Source organism: Bombina bombina, chromosome 6 (assembly GCF_027579735.1).
Source record: "Bombina bombina isolate aBomBom1 chromosome 6, aBomBom1.pri, whole genome shotgun sequence".
Taxonomy (NCBI): domain Eukaryota; kingdom Metazoa; phylum Chordata; class Amphibia; order Anura; family Bombinatoridae; genus Bombina; species Bombina bombina.
This window is the reverse complement of record NC_069504.1, coordinates 4,482,436-4,500,965: the sequence shown is the minus strand read 5'-3', so window position 1 is coordinate 4,500,965 and position 18,530 is coordinate 4,482,436. Positions and strand designations below refer to the sequence as shown.

The following is an 18,530-nucleotide window of genomic DNA, read 5'->3' as shown; positions in this document are numbered from 1 at the left end:
AACATGGTTGGAGGATCAATTTACCAAAGAGTTCTTTGATTCCTCAGACAAAGGTTAACTTTTTGGGCTTTCAAATAGATTCAGTGTCCATGACTTTGTCTCTAACAGAAAAGAGACGTCTGAAGTTGGTTTCAGCTTGTCAAAACCTTCAGTCTCAGTCATTCCCTTCAGTAGCTTTTTGCATGGAAATTCTAGGTCTCATGACTGCTGCATCGGACGCGATCCCCTTTGCTCGTTTTCACATGAGACCTCTTCAGCTTTGTATGCTGAACCAGTGGTGCAGGGATTATACAAGGATATCTCAAATAATATCCTTAAATCCCAATGTTCGATCTTCTCTGACTTGGTGGTTGGATCACCATCATTTAATTCAAGGGGCCTCTTTTTTGTTCGTCCAACCTGGACTGTGATCTCAACAGATGCGAGTCTTTCAGGTTGGGGAGCTGTATGGGGATCTCTGACAGCGCAGGGGGTTTGGGAATCTCAGGAGGCGAGATTTCCAATCAACATTTTGGAACTCCGTGCGATTTTCAGAGCTCTTCAGTTCTGGCCTCTTCTGAAGAGGGAATCGTTTATTTGTTTTCAGACGGACAATGTCACAACCGTGGCATATGTCAATCAACAAGGTGGGACTCACAGTCCTCAAGCTATGAAAGAAGTATCTTGGATACTTGTATGGGCGGAATCCAGCTCTTGTCTAATTTCTGCGGTTCACATCCCAGGTGTAGACAATTGGGAAGCGGATTATCTCAGTCGCCAGGCTTTACATCCGGGCGAATGGTCTCTTCACCCAGAGGTATTTCTTCAGATTGTTCAAATCTGGGGACTTCCAGAAATAGATCTGATGGCCTCTCATCTAAACAAAAAAACTTCCCAGGTATCTGTCCAGATCCAAGGATCCTCAGGCGGAAGCAGTGGACGCATTGTCGCTTCCTTGGAATTATCATCCTGCCTATATCTTTCCGCCTCTAGTTCTTCTTCCAAGAGTGATTTCCAAAATTCTAATGGAACGTTCGTTTGTACTGCTGGTGGCTCCAGCATGGCCTCACAGGTTTTGGTATGCGGATCTCATTCTGATGGCCAGTTGCCAACCTTGGACACTTCCGTTAAGACCAGACCTTCTATCTCAAGGCCCATTTTTCCATCAGGATCTCAAATCATTAAATTTGAAGGTATGGAAATTGAACGCTTGATTCATAGTCATAGAGGTTTCTCTGACTCAGTAATTAATACTATGTTACAGGCTCGTAAATCTGTGTCTAGGAAGATTTATTATCGAGTCTGGAAGACTTACATTTCTTGGTGTTCTTCTCATAAGTTCTCCTGGCATTATTTTAGAATTCCTAGAATTTTACAGTTTCTTCAGGATGGTTTGGATAAAGGTTTATCTGCAAGTTCTTTGAAAGGACAGATCTCTGCTCTTTCTGTTCTTTTTCACAGAAAGATTGCTAATCTTCCTGATATTCATTGTTTTGTACAGGCTTTGGTTCGTATCAAGCCTGTCATTAAGTCAATCTCTCCTCCTTGGAGTCTTAATTTGGTTCTGAGGGCTTTACAGGCTCCTCCGTTTGAACCTATGCATTCTCTGGATATTAAATTACCGTATTTTTCGCTCCATAAGACGCACCTGACCATAAGACGCACCTAGTTTTTAGAGGAGGAAAACAAGAAAAAAATATTCTAATCCTAAACCCCTAACCCTAAACCCCTAACCCTAAACCCTAACCTATTCCTTCAAGTACTAAATATATATGGTCTATTTGATTAGTAGTTACTAATTAGTTAGTACTGAGTACTCAATTTGAGAGGTTCTTTTGTAAGCAGTAACAGATGAAACATAAGTATGAGTAGTGTATATTTCTTAGATACATAGTAGTTTGTGACAGAGGGGTTAACAACAATCACCAGATGCTAAGGTTAACCCTTCTGACTTAATTTCAGCCCCTTGCTAGTTAGAAATATGGACACAGGATTCAGGTTCTAACTCAGTAGGCAATGTGTGCTCAGAGACTGATGTAGAGCTTAGGCATTGCCAGCATAGCAGTTACTGACCCATGGAGAGTAATAACAGGACGGTAGGCATTGCCAGCATAGCAGTTACTGACCCATGGAGAGTAATAACAGGACGGTAGGCATTGCCAGCATAGCAGTTACTGACCCAAGGAGAGTAATAACAGTACGGTAGGCATTGCCAGCATAGCAGTTACTGACCCAAGGAGAGTAATAACAGGACGGTAGGCATTGCCAGCATAGCAGTTACTGACCCAAGGAGAGTAATAACAGGACGGTAGGCATTGCCAGCATAGCAGTTACTGACCCAAGGAGAGTAATAACAGGACAGTAGCAATTACAGAGTAAGCAGGTAAGATTAATAGGACCTGATCTTGTTCTAGGAGTCCCAGTGGTTGTAGCATGCAGGAGCGGGTAAGACGCCGTTCTAGTTAGGCAGTGTGTGAGAGTTCCGAGATGCGGCCGTAGCTGATGACGTAGTGCCGCGGTGAGAGACACAGCCAGATTCAAGAGAGCAGGAAGTAGATCAGCTGATGTGTGAGCGTACCTCTAACAAGCACTAGAGGAGAAGCGAGTAGGAATTGAGCCGGATTGGCTCAGAGATCACACACCCACAATAGCCTAAATATGCAAGCGAAAGGTCTGCATTCGCTCCATAAGACGCACAGACATTTCCCCTTACTTTTGAGGGGGAAAAAAGTGCGTCTTATGGTGCGAAAAATACGGTACTTTCTTGGAAAGTTTTGTTCCTTTTGGCCATCTCTTCTGCTAGAAGAGTTTCTGAGTTATCTGCTCTTTCTTGTGAATCTCCTTTTCTGATTTTTCATCAGGATAAGGCGGTGTTGCGGACTTCATTTCAATTTTTACCTAAGGTTGTGAATTCTAACAACATTAGTAGGGAAATTGTTGTCCCTTCATTGTGCCCTGATCCTAAGAATTCAAAGGAGAGATCTTTACATTCTTTGGATGTAGTAAGAGCTTTGAAATATATGTTGAAGCTACTAAAGATTTTAGAAAGACTTCTAGTCTATTTGTTATCTTTTCTGGTTCCTGAAAAGGTCAGAAAGCTTCTGCCATTTCTTTGGCGTCTTGGTTAAAGTCTTTGATTTATCATGCTTATGTGGAGTCGGGTAAGTCCCCGCCTCAAAGGATTACGGCTCATTCTACTAGGTCAGTTTCTACTTCCTGTGCTTTTAGGAATGAAGCTTCTGTTGATCAGATTTGCAAAGCAGCAACTTGGTCTTCTTTGCATACTTTTACTAAATTCTACCATTTTGATGTTTTCTCTTCTTCTGAAGCAGTTTTTGGTAGAAAAGTAGTTCAGGCAGCTGTTTCAGTTTGATTCTTCTGCTTATAATTTCAGTTTTTTTCATTATTAAGATTAAAACTTTTGATTTGGGTTGTGGATTATTTTTTCAGCGGAATTGGCTGTCTTTATTTTATCCCTCCCTCTCTAGTGACTCTTGCGTGGAAGTTCCACATCTTGGGTATCTGCTATCCCATACGTCACTAGCTCATGGACTCTTGCTAATTACATGAAAGAAAACATAATTTATGTAAGAACTTACCTGATAAATTCATTTCTTTCATATTAGCAAGAGTCCATGAGACCCACCCTTTTTGTGGTGGTTATGATTTTTTTGTATAAAGCACAATTATTCCAAATTCCTTATTTTTGATGCTTTTGCTCCTTGCATGGAAGTTTTAGGTTTCATTGCTGCAGCATTGGATTCGATTCCCTTTGCTCATTTCATAGGAAACCTTTCCAGTTTTTTATGCTGAATAATGGTGCAGGGATTCTAGGATATCACTTTTTATATCTTTGAATTCTAATGTTTAACTATCTTTGATTCGGTGGTTAAGATCACCATCATTTAGTTCTACAGGTCTCTTTGGTTCTTTCAACCTGGACCATGATCTCTACAGATTCGAGTCTTTTATATATACACACACACACACACACACACACACACACACACACACACACACACACACACACACATATATATATATATATATATATATATATATATATATATATATATATATTTATATTTATATTAATCTTTTAAACAACTGTGTAAGATGGAAGAGCACTTATAAACATAATACTACAATATGCACAGAAATGTATCTGTAGATTTATTTTACAAAGGAAAATATAACCAGCAGCAGTGTACTCACTCAAACATTCTCACGGAGTACATGCAGACATCTGAAACCTGACCCAGAGAGCATTACCAATAGACCTCCTCTCACATGTTCCGGTCAGGAATTTTTATGACACCTATCCTAAAGAGCCGACAGCAGCCTCATGTAAACAGTGAATCTTTTCTTGTATTATCGATTCACTGTTTACTGTTGCGGTCTCTGCTGCATGTTTCCTCTCAGTCAGATCCCTAGCCCAAACGAGCATTTGAGGGTTTCTATTAGATACAGTAAGTCAAAAGTTTTACAGCAACCCTCAAATGCTCGTTTGGGCTAGGGGTCTGACTGAGAGGAAACATGCAGCAGAGACTGCAACAGTAAACGGTGAATCTATAATACAAGAAAAGATTCACTGTTTACATGAGGCTGCTGTCGGCTCTTTAGGATAGGTGTCATAAAAATTCCTGACCGGAACATGTGAGAGGAGGTCTATTGGTAATGCTCTCTGGGTCAGATATCTGCGCAGTGTGCACAGCAAGTCCTGAATCACAGGAGTTCCCTGTCAGACTCGCCTGGCATGTATGGGGTTAATGGTGCCTATCTGGGAGTTGCCTGTTCTATGTCACCTGTCTTTATAATACAAGCCTTTCCAAGCCTCCTCCTCCCCTGTATGTCAGTTTGTTTATTTTTTTATTGCAAGTACTGTGAGTTTGCCCTCCCTTCACTGACTGCTGCTTTATTTAATACTATTGATATTGGTAGTACTAGCAGTCAGTGCCTATCACTGTTCTACGTTATCAGCAGCTAATTCAGAGGGATTATATGAATTCCTGTGACACTGGCTACCGAGAGCCTCTCTCTGATGAGCACGATATTGCACTACGTAGAACAGTGATAGGCACTGACTGCTAGTACTACCAATACCAATAGTATTAAATAAAGCAGCAGTCAGTGAAGGGAGGGCAAACCAAACTCCCAGTACTTGCAATAAAAAAAATAAACAAACTGACATACAGGGGAGGAGGCGGCTTGGAAAGGCTTATATTGTGGCTCCATAACAACAGTGAAGTTCAAAAACGGAGCAATGAGTAAAACAGGAAACTGACAGTACAAGACTCATTTCCTCACATACCGAATCCCCTGCCCATGACGTCACTGACCCGGAATCGATTAAGATCCTTCACTGCATCGATGCAGAATCGTTCACTGCTGCATCGTGATGCATCGGTGTGACGATTATTTTTGACAGCCCTACTGTTTTGCATTTATTTATGATAAAGGCTGCTTGGGACTTTTTATATAATAATTTTATCAAAGGCTTTATGGGCGTCTATCGCTATTACAGATGAATCCATCTCATATATTTGTTTCTTATATTTTTTATTATACCAAGCGCCTGCTATTGTTATATACAGTTTCCTCAAGTTAATATTAGATGAGCGTCCTTTCATGAAACCTGTTTGGTCATGATGAATTATTCCCCCTAAAATTACCTGAAATCTTTTAGCTATTATGCTTGTGATTATCTTATAATCGATACTTAGTAGGGAAATTGGTCTATATGACTCTAATAGTTGTGGGTCTTTCCCTGGTTTTGGTATAATATGGTATAATTTGTTAAAATCTGCGGAATGCATAAGTTGTCCTGTCCAGAATTTATTAAGAAGAACAGTTAATATTGGAGTAATTTCCTTTGTTAATATCTTGTAGAATTCGGAAGGAAGACCATCGGGACCAGCAGCCTTGTTGTTGGCTAGTTTTCTAATTGTTTGTGCTATTTCTTCTTCTAAAATAGGTTCATTAAGTTTGTTTAACCGAGTTATGTCTAATTTCTCCTGTTAAGTGTAGTCAGTCCACGGGTCATCCATTACTTATGGAATATTTCTCTTCCTAACAGGAAACTGCAAGAGAATTACCCAGCAGAGCTTGCTATATAGCTCCTCCCCTCACCTATCATAGTCAGTCATTCTCTTGCAGCCTAACTAGTAGGAAGCTGTGAGAGATCTGTGGTGTTTTTTTAACTTAGTTTATTTCTACAATCAAAAGTTTGTTATTTTTAAATGGCACCGGAGTGTGCTGTTTATTCTCAGGCAGCATTAGAAGAAGAATATGCCTGGGTTTCTTTCTATGGTCTTAGCAGACGTAACTAAGATCCACTGGCTGTTTCTCATCTGAGGAGTGAGGTAACTTCAGAGAAGGGGAATAGCATGCAGGGCTCCCCTGCAACAAATGAGGTATGCGCAGTAATTTATTTTCTGAGGAATGGAATTGACTGAGAAAATACTGCTGATACCATTGTAAAGTAAGTTCAGCCTTAAATGCAGCGATAGCGACTGGTATCATACTGATGTGTGTGTGTGCACTGAATGTATTTTCTAAGGAATGGAATTGACTCTGAAAATACTGTAAATACTGAAATAATGTATGAGCCTTAACTGCAGTAAAAACGACTGGTAGCAGGCTTATTAATAATAATACATAACTTTTAAATGTATGTTTAAAACGTTTTACTGGCTTGTTAATAGTTTTTGTGAGGTACTTGGTGATAAAACTTATTAGGGCATGATTTTTACCACATGGCCATTTTTGTTTTCTGCATAGAAACAGTTTCTGAGCTTCCCCACTGTTGTAATATGAGTGGGAGGGGCCTATTTTAGCGCTTTTTTACACAGTAAAAATTCAGTCACAATCTGTCTACTTCATCCTCCATGATCCAGATCGTCTCTAGAGAGCTCAGGGGTCTTCAAAATCCATTTTGAGGGAGGTAATCCGGCACAGCAGTCCTGTGACAGTGTATTTGACTGTGAGAAAAACGTTAATTATATAATTGTTATCTGTTTTTGGGTACTAAGGGGTTAATCATCCATTTGCTGGTGGGTGCAATCCTTTGCTAACTTAATACATTTACTGTGAAAATTTGGTTGCTATAACTATTTTTGATCATTGTTATTTCAACTGTTAGTTTTTCTGTGCTTCTTAAAGGCACAGTAACGTTTTGTTATATTGCTTGTAAATTAATTTTGAAAAGTATTTCCAAGTTTGCTAGTCTCATTGCTAGTTTGTTTAAACATGTCTGACTCAGATGAATCTCTTTGTTCACTATGTTTAAAGGCCAATGTGGAGCCCAATAGAAATTTGTGCACTCAATGTATAGATGTCACTTTAAATAAAAGTCAAACTTTATATGTTAAGAAATTATCACCAGACAACGAGGGGGAAGTTATGCCGACTAACTCTCCTCACGTGTCAGTACCTTCGCCTCCCGCTCAGGAGGTGCGTGATATTGTGGCGCCAAGTACATCAGGGCGGCCCATACAAATCACTTTGCAAGACATGGCTATTGTTATGACAGAAGTACTGTCTAAATTGCCAGAATTAAGAGGTAAGCGCGATCACTCTGGAGTTAGAACAGAGCGCGCTGATAATGGTAGAGCCATGTCTGATACTGCGTCACAATTTGCAGAACATGAGGACGGAGAGCTTCATTCTGTGGGTGACGGGTCTGATCCGGGTAAACTGGATTCAGAAATTTCAAATTTTAAATTTAAGCTTGAGAACCTCCGCGTATTGCTAGGGGAGGTATTAGCGGCTCTGAATGATTGTAACACAGTTGCAATTCCAGAGAAAGTATGTAGGCTGGATAAATATTTTGCGGTACCGGTGTGTACTGACGCTTTTCCTGTACCTAAAAGGCTTACAGAAATTGTTAACAAGGAGTGGGATAGACCCGGTGTGCCCTTTTCACCACCTCCTATATTTAGAAAAATGTTTCCTATAGACGCCACCACACGGGACTTATGGCAGACGGTCCCTAAGGTGGAGGGAGCAGTTTCTACTTTGGCTAAGCGCACCACTATCCCGGTGGAGGATAGCTGTGCTTTTTCAGATCCAATGGATAAAAAGTTAGAGGGTTACCTTAAGAAAATGTTTGTTCAACAAGGTTTTATATTACAACCCCTTGCATGCATTGCGCCTGTTACTGCTGCGGCGGCATTCTGGTTTGAGTCTCTGGAAGAGACCATTCGCACAGCTCCATTGGATGAAATTATGAACAAGCTTAAAACCCTTAAGCTAGCTAACTCATTTGTTTCTGATGCCGTCGTACACTTAACCAAACTTACGGCTAAGAACTCCGGATTCGCCATTCAAGCGCGCAGAGCGCTGTGGCTTAAATCATGGTCAGCTGACGTGACTTCTAAATCCAAATTGCTTAATATTCCTTTCAAAGGGCAGACCTTATTCGGGCCCGGCTTGAAAGAAATTATTGCTGACATTACGGGAGGTAAGGGCCATGCTCTACCTCAGGACAGGGCCAAATCAAAGGCCAAACAGTCTAATTTTCGTGCCTTTCGTAACTTCAAGGCAGGAGCAGCATCAACTTCCTCTGCTCCAAAACAGGAAGGAGCTGTTGCTCGTTACAGGCATGGCTGGAAAGTTAACCAGTCCTGGAACAGGGGCAAGCAGGCCAAGAAACCTGCTGCTGCCCCCAAGACAGCATGAAGAGAGGGCCCCCTATCCGGAAACGGATCTAGTGGGGGGCAGACTTTCTCTCTTCGCCCAGGCTTGGGCAAGAGATGTCCGGGATCCCTGGGCGTTGGAGATCATATCTCAGGGATATCTCCTGGACTTCAAAACTTCTCCTCCACGGGGGAGATTTCATCTTTCAAGGTTATCAGCAAACCAAACAAAGAAAGAGGCGTTTCTACGCTGTGTACAAGACCTCTTACTAATGGGGGTAATCCACCCAGTTCCGCGGACGGAACACGGGCAGGGATTCTATTCAAATCTATTTGTGGTTCCCAAAAAAGAGGGAACCTTCAGACCAATCTTGGACTTAAAAATCCTAAACAAATTTCTAAGAGTTCCATCATTCAAAATGGAAACTATTCGAACCATCCTTCCCATGATCCAAGAGGGTCAGTACATGACCACGGTGGACTTAAAGGATGCTTACCTTCACATACCGATTCACAAGGACCATTACCGGTATCTGAGATTTGCCTTCCTAGACAGGCATTACCAGTTTGTAGCTCTTCCCTTCGGATTAGCTACGGCCCCAAGAATCTTTACAAAAATTCTAGGATCACTTCTGGCGGTACTAAGACCGCGAGGCATAGCGGTGACTCCGTACCTAGACGACATTCTGATACAAGCGTCAAGTTTTCAAACTGCCAAGTCTCATACAGAGATAGTTCTGGCATTTCTGAGGTCGCATGGGTGGAAGGTGAACGTGGAAAAGAGTTCTCTATTACCACTTACAAGAGTTCCCTTTCTAGGGACTCTTATAGATTCTGTAGAGATGAAAATTTACCTGACAGAGGCCAGGTTATTAAAACTTCTAAATGCTTGCCGTGTCCTTCACTCCATTCCACACCCGTCAGTAGCTCAGTGCATGGAAGTAATCGGCTTAATGGTAGCGGCAATGGACATAGTACCATTTGCGCGCCTGCATCTCAGACCGCTGCAATTGTGCATGCTAAATCAGTGGAACGGGGATTACTCAGATTTGTCCCCCCTACTAAATCTGGATCAAAGGACCAGAGATTCTCTTCTATGGTGGCTCTCTCGGCCACATCTGTCCAAGGGGATGACCTTTCACAGGCCAGATTGGACGATTGTAACAACAGACGCCAGCCTTCTAGGCTGGGGAGCAGTCTGGAATTCCCTGAATTATGGACTCAGGAGGAGAAACTCCTCCCAATAAATATTCTGGAGTTAAGAGCAATATTCAATGCTCTCCTAGCTTGGCCTCAGTTAGCAACTCTGAGGTTCATCAGATTTCAGTCGGACAACATCACTACTGTGGCTTACATCAACCATCAAGGGGGAACCAGAAGTTCCCTAGCGATGTTGGAAGTCTCAAAGATAATTCACTGGGCAGAGTCTCACTCTTGCCACCTGTCAGCGATCTACATCCCAGGCGTGGAGAACTGGGAGGCGGATTTTCTAAGTCGCCAGACTTTTCATCCGGGAGAGTGGGAGCTCCATCCGGAGGTCTTTGCTCAACTGATTCGTCGTGGGGCAAACCAGATCTAGATCTCATGGCGTCTCGTCAGAACGCCAAGCTTCCTTGTTACGGATCCAGGTCCAGGGACCCGGGAGCGGTGCTGATAGATGCTCTGACAGCCCCTTGGGTCTTCAACATGGCTTATGTGTTTTCACCATTCCCAATGCTTCCTCGTTTGATTGCCAAGATCAAACAGGAGAGAGCTTCGGTGATTCTGATAGCGCCTGCGTGGCCACGCAGGACCTGGTATGCAGACCTAGTGGACATGTCGTCCTGTCCACCGTGGTCTCTGCCTCTGAGACAGGACCTTCTAATTCAGGGTCCTTTCAAACATCCAAATCTAATTTCTCTGAGGCTGACTGCATGGAGATTGAACGCTTGATTCTATCAAAGCGTGGTTTCTCGGAGGCGGTTATTGATACCTTAATACAGGCTAGGAAGCCTGTTACCAGAAAAATTTACCATAAAATATGGCGTACATATTTACGTTGGTGCGAATCCAAGAGTTACTCATGGAGTAAGGTTAGGATTCCTAGGATATTGTCCTTTCTACAAGAGGGTTTAGAAAAGGGCTTATCTACTAGTTCGTTAAAGGGACAGATTTCTGCTCTGTCTATTCTTCTACACAAACGTCTGGCTGAAGTTCCAGACGTTCAGGCTTTCTGTCAGGCTTTAACTAGGATTAAGCCTGTGTTTAAGTCTGTTGCTCCGCCGTGGAGCTTAAACTTAGTTCTTAATGTTCTTCAAGGCGTTCCATTTGAACCCCTTCATTCCATTGATATCAAGTTGTTATCTTGGAAAGTTCTGTTTTTGATGGCTATTTCCTCGGCTCGAAGAGTCTCTGAGTTATCTGCCTTACATTGTGATTCTCCTTATCTGATTTTTCATTCAGACAAGGTAGTCCTGCGTACTAAACCTGGGTTCTTACCTAAGGTAGTTACTAACAGGAATATCAATCAAGAGATTGTTGTTCCATCTCTGTGTCCTAACCCTTCTTCAAAGAAGGAACGACTTTTGCATAATCTGGACGTAGTCCATCCCCTGAAATTCTATTTGCAGGCAACTAGGGATTTTCGTCAAACTTCTTCCCTGTTTGTCATTTACTCTGGACAGAGGAGAGGTCAAAAGGCTTCGGCTACCTCTCTCTCTTTTTGGCTTCGTAGCATAATACGATTAGCCTATGAGACTGCTGGACAGCAGCCCCCTGAAAGGATTACAGCTCATTCTACTAGAGCTGTGGCTTCCACCTGGGCCTTTAAAAATGAGGCCTCTGTTGAACAGATTTGCAAGGCTGCGACTTGGTCTTCGCTTCACACTTTTTCAAAATTTTACAAATTTGACACTTTTGCTTCCTCGGAGGCTGTGTTTGGGAGAAAGGTACTTCAGGCAGTGGTTCCTTCTGTTTAATGTTCCTGCCTTGTCCCTCCCTTCATCCGTGTACTTTAGCTTTGGTATTGGTATTCCATAAGTAATGGATGACCCGTGGACTGACTACACTTAACAGGAGAAAACATAATTTATGCTTACCTGATAAATTCCTTTCTCCTGTAGTGTAGTCAGTCCACGGCCCGCCCTGTTTTTACGGCAGGTCTAAATTTTAATTAAACTCCAGTCACCACTGTACCCTATGGTTCCTCCTTTCTCGTCTGCTTTGGTCGAATGACTGACTATGATAGGTGAGGGGAGGAGCTATATAGCAAGCTCTGCTGGGTAATTCTCTTGCAGTTTCCTGTTAGGAAGAGAAATATTCCATAAGTAATGGATGACCCGTGGACTGACTACACTTCAGGAGAAAGGAATTTATCAGGTAAGCATAAATTATTTTGTTTTCCAAAATTGCTCTTATATTCACCATTCCCCATAGATGAAAGGATAAAAGTCTGTAAAATATTTGTAGAATGTTTCTTGTATCTCTTTAAAGTTTATCTCCTTATCCCCTATTTTTACTTTAGAAATACACGAGGTTGACTTTTGATTTTTATCTATTTGAGCTAAAAATCTCCCAGATTTGTTGCCAAATCTGTAAAACTTTGCACACGTTTTCATATTTTCTTTAATTTCATTTTGTGTAATAAAATTATCTCTATTCTGTTTCGCCGATATGTATTTATCCAAATTAGCCTTAGTTCTACTACCCAGAAATCTTGTGTAAGCATTAGTCAGTGGTTACTTGCTGATTCCTGAGATTTATTTTCCTCCTATATTATGTTCCAATATATATTTGTCTGACAGATTTAATAATAATTATTTAAATAAAATTCTATCCACTTCTCTCTCAGGAAGTTTATAAATTTAGGATTATTTAGCAAGTATTTCGGGAAAGAAAAAGACCCTGGTTGTCTTACGGGTATACATTAAATACAATGCTAATGGGCGCGTGGTCAGACAATGTAATTTGATCAATCATAGATTCTTGTACTTGATTGATCAGACGTTACGGTACAAGGAAAAGATCTATTCTTGAGAGAGAATGGTTAGATCTCGAGAGGCAAGAATATTCTCTACCATCTGGAGTTCTTATTCTCCAGATATCTTGTGTATTTAAATCTTTTTTCAAGTTTTTAAGTATTTTGCTTTCCCTTTTAGCCCGTGTGTTTTCCTTAATTCCTAAGTTTCTGCTATTTTGTTCCCCTAATTTCTTCTGTCTATCTAGGAGTAAGTTTGGGGTCAAATTAAAATCTCCCCCAATTATTAGTTGTTTATCTGCATATATCATCAACAGATCCCATAGTTTCCTCCAAAACCCCTGATCTTCAATATTGGGACCATATACATTGCATAGAATATATTCCTTATTTTCTATCCCAACTGATAGTATGATGAATCTCTCATCTTGATCTAATATTATGTTGTTAATTTTATATTCTAATGTTTTGCTGAATAAGATTGTTACTCCTTTTTTTCTTTTACAACATGGGGTATAAATTACTTCTTTCACCCATCCTCCCTTTAATTTAGCTGCTTCTTCATTTTTTAGGTGCGTTTCTTGCAAAAATATTAACTGAGCTCCTGCTTTCTTTACATATCTTAATATAGATTTCCTTTTAATAGGTGAAGTAATTCCACCTATATTCCAAGATAACATTTTAAAAGCCATTTTATTCTATTTGAGTCCAACATAAAACAAAGAGGGTGAAATTATTTTCCTTAATCCCACATCTCTATTACTCCATTGGGGATACATAAAGGCACATCGAGAAACTTCCTGCCACATGTATCCAATAAGAGAAAGTAAAAACAACTTAACATATAAATATAAAAGAAAAGAAATCCAAGACCTATTTAGGCAGAGTTGCAGCTCCCCAATCACCCCATTACAATATGCACATTCCAATTCATATTTTTTTCCCCCTTTGTGATCTGTATAACCATTTTGTTTAAGTAGGCCATCTCTTTATACCTTTAGACTTTGTTCTCTGTATGATTATTTCTTTTACAAGATATGACGAGTCCACAGATTTCATCCTTACTTATGGGATATCGCCTCCTGGTCAGCAGGAGGAGGCAAAGAGCACCACAGCAGAGCTGTATATATATATAGCTCCTCCCTTCCCTCCCACTCCAGTCATTCTCTTTGCCTGTGTTAATGTAGGAAGAGGTAAAGTGAGGTGTTAGTTTAGATTCTTCAATCAAGAGTTTATTATTTTAAATGGTGCCAGTGACTACTATTTTTTTTCTGGGTAGGAACTGGGGAGATTTTACATTCTCACTTCACTCCCCATGCTGGTGCTTCCCTGCTGATGGTCTAAACAGATATTAATTAAGACCCTGTTTGTCCCCACAGAGCTACAGGAGGTGATGACAAGGGACCTCTTCTTCGTGTGGGACAGGTTCATGCTGCGCTCAGCATTGCGGTATGTACAGTCTTTTTGATTCTGGGGAGACAGTGTAGCTCAGAACAGACTGGATGTTATTTGCTCAACAAATGAGTACTTATTTGCTTGGCTGCTTCCCGTCTTATATTGCCTATGTATAACAGTGGGTTTGTTTTGACAGTATTAACCCGGTTTAATTACGGTGGCATTTTGAATGCGGGCTGACGCTGGGCATTGTTTGTGTGTTTTTTACTACATGTGTTTTGCTTATTGTTTGCATACGCTTATCGTTGGCACACAGAATTGTGAAGGGGGCTCATTGGATTTATTTCAAGTCGGGTCTATCCGACATTGTTATTTCCCATGCAGTTATGTCTCTGTTTTTTTTTTTACCGCCCACGAAGGGTGGGGCTTAACGTTCACGCTTAGCCGCACAGTTGCTGTTCCGGCTTCAGTGTAGTCAAGGTTCCTGTGTTTCCTACGTCCGCTTGTCTTCAGTATATCTATATCGCAAGCGGACTTAGGCAGCAGTTCACGGAAGGACTTGTGTTGGTTGTGAGGAAGGTAGGCGCCACAGCAGGGCTGTGGCTCGGTGCAAGTGTTATTTTTAGAACAAGATAGCAGGTTAAATATAAAGAGCTAATGTAACCTATCAAAAGTGAATAGGTGACTTATTAAAACTTTCCTAATTTTAGTTGTCGTGCGCTGCGCAGTAAAAATTGTATGGTTTAATTTTTAAAGGCACAGCACTTATTGTTGTTATTTACAAGTTATATCTATACCACAACCAATATTGCACTTGTTTTTCTTTTTGTCATGGCTGACCTACTGGAACATACTTGTTCTATGTGTTTAGATGCCAATGTGGAACCCCCTATTACTTTTTGTCCCTCATGTACTGAGAGGGCTTTGCAGTTTAAAGAACAGATTTTCTTTAATGCTAGTATATCTAAGAATTCTCAGCCTGATGAGACTCAGGGTATGCCGAAACTTTCTCCCCAAGTGTCACAGCCTTTAACGCCCACACAAAAGACGCCATGTTATTCAACGGCGTCTGCTTCTTTCACTCTCACAGACGTTTTATCTAAGTTGCCAGTGTTACAAGGCAAACGCAGCAGGACAGAAACCCATGTGGTTCCTGCGACTTCTGATGCTTTGATGGCTATCTCTGATGTACCCTTCCAGGGATCTGAATTGGGGGGTAGGGAGACCCTTTCTGAGGGGCAACTGTCTGACTCAGATTTAAACTTGAACACCTCCGCCTGTTGCTGCGGGAGGTTTTGATGACTCTGGACGACTGTGACTGTGGTACCTCCAGAGAAATTGTGTAATATGGACAAATACTTAGAAGTTCCTTCTTACTCTGATGTTTTTCCGGTTCCTAAGAGAATTTCGGAAATTGTTACACAGGAATGGGAAAGACCGGGTATTCCGTTCTCACCTTCCCCTGTTTTTAAGAAGATGTACCCTATAGCTGACACCGTCCGGGACTCTTGGCAAATGATCCCTAAGGTGGAGGGAGCTATTTCTAAAATGATAGATGATGAAGTCAGGGGAAACAAAAAGGCAGATGTTCCCTGAGATCCTCTAGGAGGCGCTAAAGGTAATAACCAGTTAGATATATATATATATATAAAGAATCTGAACAGATTAAGTATATGTAACAATCAGTACACAATGCAATAATGTAATGATATATATGAAAGTGAAATCTTAATAACACAATTACCAAGATATAGTCTCCAAAATACAAAAACTGGAATATTACCGCTGACACACATGTGCAGGCAAAAAGTCCAGAAATTGTAAGCTTAGTTCAAATTCCTTGGGCCAGGAGAAATTTGTTTGATTGAAGGAGCGATCCAGGAGGCAGCTCTCTAACAGCATACAGTGGTAAGCAATCTGTTGAAAAGACACAATAGATAGAGGCGCCAATGGTGCAGATCAATGAGGAATCTTAGGAACTTCAGACAAGAGATATACACAGGGTACTCACTTGTGACAAAGGCAATCAGTCATGCCCATAGAGACAGGCTGGATTTCTACAGCAGTCCAGCTAGCTGATCATTACCCCACAAACAGCTCCAGGATGCAGGTCCAAAGTATATACCAAGAGGTATACAAGCAGGATAGTAGGGTCAGGGATTCATACCCTGGTAGTAGCGTGGCTCCAAGATATAATGGACACTTAGAGTTGGTAAAATAAAATTGTAAAATACACAACTCATGTTTATGCCAAATAAAACCTTGGATAAGAGGAGAAACAATGCAACGTGTTTCTCAGTAAAACTGTTTCATCAGGCATGTCTCACATCTGTTTGTTTGATCCTTATATAGGGCTACGCTACTAAGAATTCACATATTCCCACCCCTCTCAATACAGGTGAAGCAGCCAATAGAAACCCTTCATCTGTACACACACCCCTTGCTGCAATGTTGTTTGTATCATAAATATATGAAAGCATGTATATTTGATAATTTATGAATAATTATAATGGGCCCTGTGGTATCCTCTATTAATATGTGTGATAATGGGATTTTCGCTATCTGATTTTTAATATAACAAGTGGTTGTTTCATAAGATTCCCTTTTTCGTTATTTAGGCCTGCTGATAGGTAGATGGGCCTGTCACTCATATATTGCGGTTATGGACGGTTCAATAAACCAATCCTATCAACCGCAGCTAGTCTTTAGAGTCCTCCACTCAGGTTAAAGCTTGACAGGCAACACCCAATGTTTGGCCAATCACTAAATCGGGAGTGGCCTGGGCAGCCGAAACTCTCTCAAATGGTTATGACGAGGATCACGTCACCTAGAAACCAGTGTGACTAGAGAAACGTTGCTAGCAACCGCAAGTTGTCCCACGGCATCTGCTGTCATGATGACAAGCAGTCACTCTGTTGCATCGCCGCAAAATAAGGCAAGGTGCCAAAGCAGCAAAGTATCTTCAGCCATCCTTGTTTATAATAGGGCTGATGCTGCTATTAGGTCGTCGCAAGTGTTGGATCAAAGGGCTCATGTGTGAATACGTGCACCATAATATAAAGTGTCTAACAGCAACCTATTTAAAAGATTCCACATAATCTAATATGCTCAAAATTAGATAAAAAATAAAGACTATATGTAGTATATATTATATAGTGTATGTGACACCATTGCCCAAAGCACATCCCAGGTAAATGCCATTTTAGGATCACCCCAATAGAAAGTGTCCCTAGTAGCCATAATTATAATAGGTTCACACAACTTAGACAAAGGGAGACCTTTTGGATGTTTAAATTTCAAACCCTTTTTCCAATGGGGCTGAATGAAGTCATAGATTCTGCTGCCTTTGTCTAATTACCTTTGTTGTCATTTGCTATATAGTTGTTAACAACATATATATAGGGAACTATCTATTTTCAATATTATACCCTATGTACGCCTGCGGGCACATTTGAATGTACTTCCATGTGCCTGGACCTATACCTATATTTATGTTTTTTCAGTTACACCAGAATCTGTAGGAACCCACCTTGCTGCACTTAACCACTCAGAAGAGAATACATCTAGCCTTCTCTTTTTTGTACTCTTGAAACTACGATTGTTGCATACATCACAGTATATTAAGTATATCGTTTTTGGTTGTCTATACCATAGATATAGACATCTGTATTAGACCATTTATATATTTTATTCTTCCCCTTTTTAGTAATTGCACTTACACTAATATTATTATTGCTCTATACATATCCATAATTATGCATAGACTTTTTTGCATGTATTATTATAGGCTCACAGTTGCCACACAATAGACAAAAAATATATATGTCACTTAGTGTATCCCATACAAGATGGTTTTGTCCACATGCCAGTTTCAGGCACATATACAATCCTTATAGTTCACATTTAGACGCTTCACGGTCATTATTTAGTAAATCACATTATTGTATAGTTAGCTATCACATACACTATATAATATATACTACATATACAGGGAGTGCAGAATTATTAGGCAAGTTGTATTTTTAAGGATTAATTTTATTATTGAACAACAACCATGTTCTCAATTAACCCAAAAAACTCATTAATATTAAAGCGGAATAGTTTTGGAAGTAGTTTTTAGTTTGTTTTTAGTTATAGCTATTTCTTTCATGTAATTAACAAGAGTCCATGAGCTAGTGACGTATGGGATATACATTCCTACCAGGAGGGGCAAAGTTTCCCAAACCTTAAAATGCCTATAAATACACCCCTCACCACACCCACAAATCAGTTTTACAAACTTTGCCTCCAAGGGAGGTGGTGAAGTAAGTTTGTGCTAGATTCTACGTTGATATGCGCTCCGCAGCAAGTTGGAGCCCGGTTTTCCTCTCAGCGTGCAGTGAATGTCAGAGGGATGTGAGGAGAGTATTGCCTATTGAATGCAGTGATCTCCTTCTACGGGGTCTATTTCATAAGGTTCTCTGTTATCGGTCGTAGAGATTCATCTCTTACCTCCCTTTTCAGATCGACGATATACTCTTATATTTACCATTTCCTCTACTGATTCTCGTTTCAGTACTGGTTTG

The 18,530-nt window shown here is 40.7% G+C and overlaps 1 protein-coding gene across 1 annotated transcript in view; it reads left to right on the top strand.

Moving 5' to 3' along the window:
- The window catches only part of LOC128662505 (myosin-3), a 143,562-nt gene that overhangs the window by 99,664 nt on the left and 25,368 nt on the right, over window positions 1-18,530 (top strand). The window lies entirely within an intron of this gene.